Source organism: Macaca mulatta, chromosome 3 (assembly GCF_049350105.2).
Source record: "Macaca mulatta isolate MMU2019108-1 chromosome 3, T2T-MMU8v2.0, whole genome shotgun sequence".
Taxonomy (NCBI): domain Eukaryota; kingdom Metazoa; phylum Chordata; class Mammalia; order Primates; family Cercopithecidae; genus Macaca; species Macaca mulatta.
Genome location: NC_133408.1, coordinates 16706395 through 16715082, shown reverse-complemented (window position 1 = coordinate 16715082; position 8688 = coordinate 16706395).

Here is an 8688-nt window from a genome sequence, read left to right as displayed (position 1 = left end):
CTCAGTATAAAATATTGATTTGGTTGGCAGTTTTTAACCCACCTTAGTTTATAATACTGTCCTGCAACTTCCCTCCAAATTATGAGATCCATTAAATGGAGCCATCATTCTGGCATCCTGGGATATTTGTTCAAGAACCACAGGACACTAAGGGGTTCAACTATAAAGCATGTAGTTCAGAGCAAGTCAGCTCATTTTATGCAAGGCACAGAGATTTCCCGTAGAAGGCTTCAACATCCCCAGGCCACTTTGTCCTGTAAGAGACCCAAGCTATACTTTGGATAGTTTAATCAATTAAAAAGTAAAGGAGCTGCCCACAGGCCAGTGTTCTGCAGTCACCTCTCAAGTATGATATGACAAGGTCTTTAAAGAATGTGTTGTAATTCTTCCCTTTTTGGTCTTCAATGAAAAGTGTCTCATTTTAAAAACCTGAGGCTCTATACTCAAAACTATATGAGATCAAAAAGTTTGAAATTCCCTGATACTCTCTGTTTACCAATGATAAAACTTTGATTACCCATGTTTTATCTTTATAAAGCACCTGAGTGGTAGGTAGATCATCATGTTATTAACACCATGAGCATGGTTTTACCTGTTAGGGATTGAAACAGATTCAAAAGCTTCCCTTTGTTCGTGTTCTCAATGTCTTCCAAGAGCTTTATTTTATACAGGGAAATAAATATCATATTATTTTTTTCTGGAATTAGGAATATAGGGGCAAAATAATGTTTATCAGAAAAAAAGAACATGCTGGAATAAGAAATGGGAAGTTAAATGAGCCACCAACTCTTGGTTCCCCTGTACCGTTTTCTTGATATATCTATTCAAGGCCACTTGGGAAAATTTTCCTACTGAAACAATCCATAGTAGTGCATCCTGTACCCAAAATGTTGCTCTACTTAAAGTAAGAAGGAGAAGGATGAGCAGTTTTCCAACCAACCTTACCTAAAAATAGGTCAGGTCCAAGTGGAGACTTGCAAATATAAAAAGATGTAAAAATTCAATTTTCTATTAAATAACAAAATTGAAATATCCCTTAAAAAATGCTTGAAATGCTAAACCAAAATTTAGTTTTGTCCAAGATTATCACTGACACTCAAGTCCAGAATTCATGGATTTTGTCACACACTTTGAGAATATAAATCAGTCAAGAAGGGAGAAGAGAGGGGCAATACTAGAGATATTTCCTGGAGATTTCTATTGACATGCTGTGAATTCTCACTTCTAAATCTCAGGGAGGGATTTCTTTCTCCTTTATTTCAAACTTGGTGAGGGGTCCCTCCACTGCATGAGTGGGAAAGATTAAGTACTCTGCTGCAGGTGAAGAGATAGAGAGCTGGTCCTGATTGGTACTTGACAAAAGCAAAGGCAACCAGGGGCAAGTGGGAGGTGGATGCACTTCTAGAATTTGGTGAGAAAAGGATGTGTGTTCTACGTAAACAAGATAAAGTCCACATGGGAGGAAAAGCCTTTCTAGGCTTTCTATGTGTGTGTGTACATGTATGTGCATGTGTGCGTGTACAGAGAGGGAGGAGAGACACATAATACAATAATATGTTTATACATTTGTAGATGTGTATGTAGATGTAAGAAAGTAAAATAAATTATTGTATACATACATTCTTAAATGTTAATTATGTATTTATCAACCAACTACTGAGTGTTCTTATTCCATTTGGACTGCTATAACAAAACATCATAAACAATAGCTTTTTTTTTTTAAATTTACTTATTATTATTATACTTTCAGTTGTAGGGTACATATGCATAATGTGCAGGTTTGTTACATATGTATACTTGTGCCATGTTGCTGTGCTGCACCCATCAACTCGTCATTTACATCAGGTATAACTCCCAATGCAACCCCTCCCCCCTCCCCCCTCCCCCCTCCCCATGATAGGCCCCGGTGTGTGATGTTCCCCTTCCTGAGTCCAAGTGATCTCATTGTTCAGTTCCCACCTATGAATGAGAACATGCAGTGTTTGGTTTTCTGTTCTTGTGATAGTTTGCTAAGAATGATGGTTTCCAGCTGCATCCATGTCCCTACAAAGGACACAAACTCATCCTTTTTGATGGCTGCATAGTATTCCATGGTGTATATGTGCCACATTTTCTTAATCCAGTCTGTCACTGATGGACATTTGGGTTGATTCCAAGTCTTTGCTATTGTGAATAGTGCTGCAATAAACATATGTGTGCATTTGTCTTTATAGCAGCATAATTTATAATCCTTTGGGTATATACCCAGTAATGGGATGGCTGGGTCATATGGTACCTCTAGTTCTAGATCCTTGAGGAATCGCCATACTGTTTTCCATAATGGTTGAACTAGTTTACAATCCCACCAACAGTGTAAAAGTGTTCCTATTTCTCCACAGCGTCTCCAGCACCTGTTGTTTCCTGACTTTTTAATGATCGCCATTCTAACTGGTGTGAGATGGTATCTCATTGTGGTTTTGATTTGCATTTCTCTGATGGCCAGTGATGATGAGCATTTTTTCATGCGTCTGTTGGATGTATGAATGTCTTCTTTTGAGAAATGTCTGTTCATATCCTTTGCCCACTTTTTGATGGGGTTGTTTGTTTTTTTCTTGTAAATTTGTTTGAGTTCTTTGTAGGTTCTGGATATTAGCCCTTTGTCAGATGAGTATTGCAAAAATTTTCTCCCATTCTCTAGGTTGCCTGTTCACTCTGATGGTAGTTTCTTTTGCTGTGCAGAAGCTCTTTAGTTTAATCAGATCCCATTTGTCAATTTTGGCTTTTGCTGCTGTTGCTTTTGGTGTTTTAGACATGAAGTCTTTGCCCATGCCTATGTCCTGAATGGTACTACCTAGGTTTTCCTCTAGGATTTTTATGGTATTAGGTCTAACATTTAAGTCTCTAATCCATCTTGAATTAATTTTCGTATAAGGAGTAAGGAAAGGATCCAGTTTCAGCTTTCTACTTATGGCTAGCCAATTTTCCCAGCACCATTTATTAAATAGGGAATCCTTTCCCCATTTCTTGTTTCTCTCAGGTTTGTCAAAGATCAGATGGCTGTAGATGTGTGGTATTATTTCTGAGGACTCTGTTCTGTTCCATTGGTCTATATCTCTGTTTTGGTACCAGTACCATGCTGTTTTGGTTACTGTAGCCTTGTAGTATAGTTTGAAGTCAGGTAGCGTGATGCCTCCAGCTTTGTTCTTTTGACTTAGGATTGTCTTGGAGATGCAGGCTCTTTTTTGGTTCCATATGAACTTTAAAGCAGTTTTTTCCAATTCTGTGAAGAAACTCATTGGTAGCTTGATGGGGATGGCATTGAGTCTATAAATAACCTTGGGCAGTATGGCCATTTTCACAATATTTATTCTTCCTATCCATGAGCATGGTATGTTCTTCCATTTGTTTGTGTCCTCTTTTATTTCACTGAGCAGTGGTTTGTAGTTCTCCTTGAAGAGATCCTTTACATCCCTTGTAAGTTGGATTCCTAGGTATTTTATTCTCTTTGAAGCAATTGTGAATGGAAGTTCATTCATGATTTGCTCTCTGTTTGTCTGTTACTGGTGTATAAGAATGCTTGTGATTTTTGCACATTAATTTTGTATCCTGAGACTTTGCTGAAGTTGCTTATCAGCTTAAGGAGATTTTGGGCTGAGACAATGGGGTTTTCTAAATATACAATCCTGTCATCTGCAAACAGGGACAATTTGACTTCTTCTTTTCCTAACTGAATACCCTTGATTTCTTTCTCTTGCCTAATTGCCCTAGCCAGAACTTCCAACACTATGTTGAATAGGAGTGGTGAGAGAGGGCATCCCTGTCTTGTGCCAGTTTTCAAAGGGAATGTTTCCAGTTTTTGCCCATTCAGTATGATATTGGCTGTGGGTTTGTCATAAATAGCTCTTATTATTTTGAGGTACGTTCCATCAATACCGAATTTATTGAGCGTTTTTAGCATGAAGGGCTGTTGAATTTTGTCAAAAGCCTTTTCTGCATCTATTGAGATAATCATGTGGTTCTTGTCTTTGGTTCTGTTTATATGCTGGATTATGTTTATTGATTTGCGAATGTTGAACCAGCCTTGCATCCCAGGGATGAAGCCCACTTGATCATGGTGGATAAGCTTTTTGATGTGTTGCTGAATCCGGTTTGCCAGTATTTTATTGAGGATTTTTGCATCGATGTTCATCAGGGATATTGGTCTAAAATTCTCTTTTTTTGTTGTGTCTCTGCCAGGCTTTGGTATCAGGATGGTGTTGGCCTCATAAAATGAGTTAGGGAGGATTCCCTCTTTTTCTATTGATTGGAATAGTTTCAGAAGGAATGGTACCAACTCCTCCTTGTACCTCTGGTAGAATTCAGCTGTGAATCCATCTGGTCCTGGACTTTTTTTCGTTGGTAGGCTATTAATTATTGCCTCAATTTCAGAGCCTGCTATTGGTCTATTCAGGGATTCAACTTCTTCCTGGTTTAGTCTTGGAAGAGTGTAAGTGTCCAGGAAATTATCCATTTCTTCTAGATTTTCCAGTTTATTTGCGTAGAGGTGTTTATAGTATTCTCTGATGGTAGTTTGTATTTCTGTGGGATCGGTGGTGATATCCCCTTTATCGTTTTTAATTGCGTCGATTTGATTCTTCTCTCTTTTCTTCTTTATTAGTCTTGCTAGCGGTCTGTCAATTTTGTTGATCTTTTCAAAAAACCAACTCCTGGATTCATTGATTTTTTGGAGGGTTTTTTGTGTCTCTATCTCCTTCAGTTCTGCTCTGATCTTAGTTATTTCTTGCCTTCTGCTAGCTTTTGAATGTGTTTGCTCTTGCTTCTCTAGTTCTTTTAATTGCGATGTTAGAGTGTCAATTTTAGATCTTTCCTGCTTTCTCTTGTGGGCATTTAGTGCTATAAATTTCCCTCTACACACTGCTTTAAATGTGTCCCAGAGATTCTGGTATGTTGTATCTTTGTTCTCATTGGTTTCAAAGAACTTCTTTATTTCTGCCTTCATTTCGTTATGTACCCAGTAGTCATTCAGGAGCAGGTTGTTCAGTTTCCATGTAGTTGAGCAGTTTTGATTGAGTTTCTTAGTCCTGAGTTCTAGTTTGATTGCACTGTGGTCTGAGAGACAGTTTGTTATAATTTCTGTTCTTGTACATTTGCTGAGGAGTGCTTTACTTCCAATTACGTGGTCAATTTTGGAGTAAGTACGATGTGGTGCTGAGAAGAATGTATATTCTGTTGATTTGGGGTGGAGAGTTCTATAGATGTCTATTAGGTCTGCTTGCTGCAGAGATGAGTTCAATTCCTGGATATCCTTGTTAACTTTCTGTCTCATTGATCTGTCTAATGTTGACAGTGGAGTGTTGAAGTCTCCCATTATTATTGTATGGGAGTCTAAGTCTCTTTGTAAGTCTCTAACGACTTGCTTTATGAATCTGGGTGCTCCTGTATTGGGTGCATATATATTTAGGATAGTTAGCTCTTCCTGTTGAATTGATCCTTTTACCATTATGTAATGGCCTTCTTTGTCTCTTTTGATCTTTGATGGTTTAAAGTCTGTTTTATCAGAGACTAGTATTGCAACCCCCGCTTTTTTTTGTTCTCCATTTGCTTGGTAAATCTTCCTCCATCCCTTTATTTTGAGCCTATGTATGTCTCTGCATGTGAGATGGGTCTCCTGAATACAGCAGACTGATGGGTCTTCACTCTTTATCCAGTTTGCCAGTCTGTGTCTTTTAATTGGAGCATTTAGTCCATTTACATTTAAGGTTAATATTGTTATGTGTGAACTTGATCCTGCCATTATGATATTAACTGGTTATTTTGCTCGTTAGTTGATGCAGTTTCTTCCTAGCCTCGATGGTCTTTACATTTTGGCATGTTTTTGCAATGGCTGGTACCGGTTGTTCCTTTCCATGTTTAGTGCTTCCTTCAGGGTCTCTTGTAAGGCAGGCCTAGTGGTGACAAAATCTCTAAGCATTTGCTTACCTGTAAAGGATTTTATTTCTCCTTCACTTATGAAACTTAGTTTGGCTGGATATGAAATTCTGGGTTGAAAATTCTTTTCTTTAAGAATGTTGAATATTGGCCCCCACTCTCTTCTGGCTTGGAGAGTTTCTGCCAAGAGATCTGCTGTTAGTCTGATGGGCTTCCCTTTGTGGGTAACCCGACCTTTCTCTCTGGCTGCCCTTAAGATTTTTTCCTTCATTTCAACTTTGGTGAATCTGGCAATTATGTGTCTTGGAGTTGCTCTTCTCGAGGAGTATCTTTGTGGCGTTCTCTGTATTTCCTGGATTTGAATGTTGGCCTGCCCTACTAGGTTGGGGAAGTTCTCCTGGATGATATCCTGAAGAGTGTTTTCCAACTTGGTTCCATTTTCCCCCTCACTTTCAGGCACCCCAATCAGATGTAGATTTGGTCTTTTTACATAATCCCATACTTCTTGCAGGCTTTGTTCATTTCTTTTTCTTCTTTTTTCTTTTTTTTTTTTTTTTGAGACGGAGTCTCGCTATGTTGCCCAGCGTGGAGTGCAGTGGCCGGATCTCAGCTCACTGCAAGCTCCGCCTCCCGGGTTTTTACGCCATTCTCCTGCCTCAGCCTCCTGAGTAGCCGGGACTACAGGTACCCACCACCTCACCCGGCTAGTTTTTTGTATTTTTTAGTAGAGACGGGGTTTCACCGTGTTTCTTCTTTTTTCTTTTGGTTTCTCTTCTCGCTTCATTTCATTCATTTGATCCTCAATCGCTGATACTCTTTCTTCCAGTTGATCCAGTCAGTTACTGAAGCTTGTGCATTTGTCATGTATTTCTCGTGTCATGGTTTTCATCTCTTTCATTTCGTTTATGACCTTCTCTGCATTAATTACTCTAGCCATCAATTCTTCCACTTTTTTTCAAGATTTTTAGTTTCTTTGCGCTGGGTACGTAATTCCTCCTTTAGCTCTGAGAAATTTGATGGACTGAAGCCTTCTTCTCTCATCTCGTCAAAGTCATTCTCCGTTCAGCTTTGATCCATTGCTGGCGATGAGCTGCGCTCCTTTGCCAGGGGAGATGCGCTCTTATTTTTTGAATTTCCAGCTTTTCTGCCCTGCTTTTTCCCCATCTTTGTGGTTTTATCTGCCTCTGGTCTTTGATGATGGTGATGTACTGATGGGGTTTTGGTGTAGGTGTCCTTCCTGTTTGATAGTTTTCCTTCTAACAGTCAGGACCCTCAGCTGTAGGTCTGTTGGAGATTGCTTGAGGTCCACTCTAGACCCTGTTTGCCTGGGTATCAGCAGCAGAAGCTGCAGAAGATAGAATATTTCTGAATAGCGAGTGTACCTGTCTGATTCTTGCTTTGGAAGCTTCCTCTCAGGGGTGTACTCCACCCTGTGAGGTGTGGGGTGTCAGACTGCCCCTAGTGGGGGATGTCTCCCAGTTAGGCTACTCAGGGGTCAGGGACCCACTTGAGCAGGGAGTCTGTCCCTTCTCAGATCTCAACCTCCATGTTGGGAGATCCACTGCTCTCTTCAAAGCTGTCAGACAGAGTCGTTTGCATCTGCAGAGGTTTCTGTTGCGTTTGTTATTGTTTACTGTGCCCTGTCCCCAGAGGTGGAGTCTACAGAGACTGGCAGGTTTCCTTGAGCTGCTGTGAGCTCCACCCAGTTCGAGCTTCCCAGCAGCTTTGTTTACCTACTTAAGCCTCAGCAATGGCGGGCGCCCCTCCCCCAGCCTCGCTGCTGCCTTGCGGCGAGATCGCAGACTGCTGTGCTAGCAATGAGGGAGGCTCCATGGGTGTGGGACCCTCCCGGCCAGGTGTGGGATATGATCTCCTGGTGTGCCTGTTTGCTTAAAGCGCAGTATTGGGGTGGGAGTTACCCGATTTTCCAGGTGTTGTGTGTCTCAGTTCCCCTGGCTAGGAAAAGGGATTCCCTTCCCCCTTGCGCTTCCCAGGTGAGGCAATGCCTCACCCTGCTTCAGCTCTCACTGGTCGGGCTACAGCAGCTGACCAGCACCGATCGTCCGGCACTCCCCAGTGAGATGAACCCAGTACCTCAGTTGAAAATGCAGAAATCACCGGTCTTCTGTGTCGCTCACGCTGGGAGATGGAGACTGGAGTTGTTCCTATTCGGCCATCTTGCTCTGCCCCCCTCAACAATAGCTTAAAAATAATAAAAATTTATTTCTCATAGTTCTAGAGGCTGAGAAGTCCAACATCAAAGGTCTGGCAGATTCAGTGTCTGGTGAGAGCCCACTTGCTTACAGACGGCAGTTTCTTACTATGCCCTTACATGGCGGGAGGCATGAGGGACTTCTCTGTTCTCTTTTATGAGGACACTAATCCCATTCAAAAGGGCTCTATTTTTGTGACCTAATCCTTTTCAAAGGCCCTACCTCCTAATACTATCACTTTGGGGTTAAGGATTTCAATATATGAATTTTGGGGGAACACATATATTTAGACCATAGCGAGTACCTACTATGTACCCAATGTTGGTACAGCAAGACATCGTCCTATACCACAAGAAGGTGGCAGTATATAATAAAATATAAATATGTTTATAAAAATAAATATAACTCACACGTATACTGAAAGGCAGGCAAGTGAACCAAATCAAATGCTGTGTTGGCTCTGAATATTTAGCATGCTCTGGAAGTCAAGAAGAATTTCAGATACTGGAGCCACTGGCGAAGGTGAGGCTTAAACTGAGATGTTAAGGGTCAGTTGGTTAGATGAGAA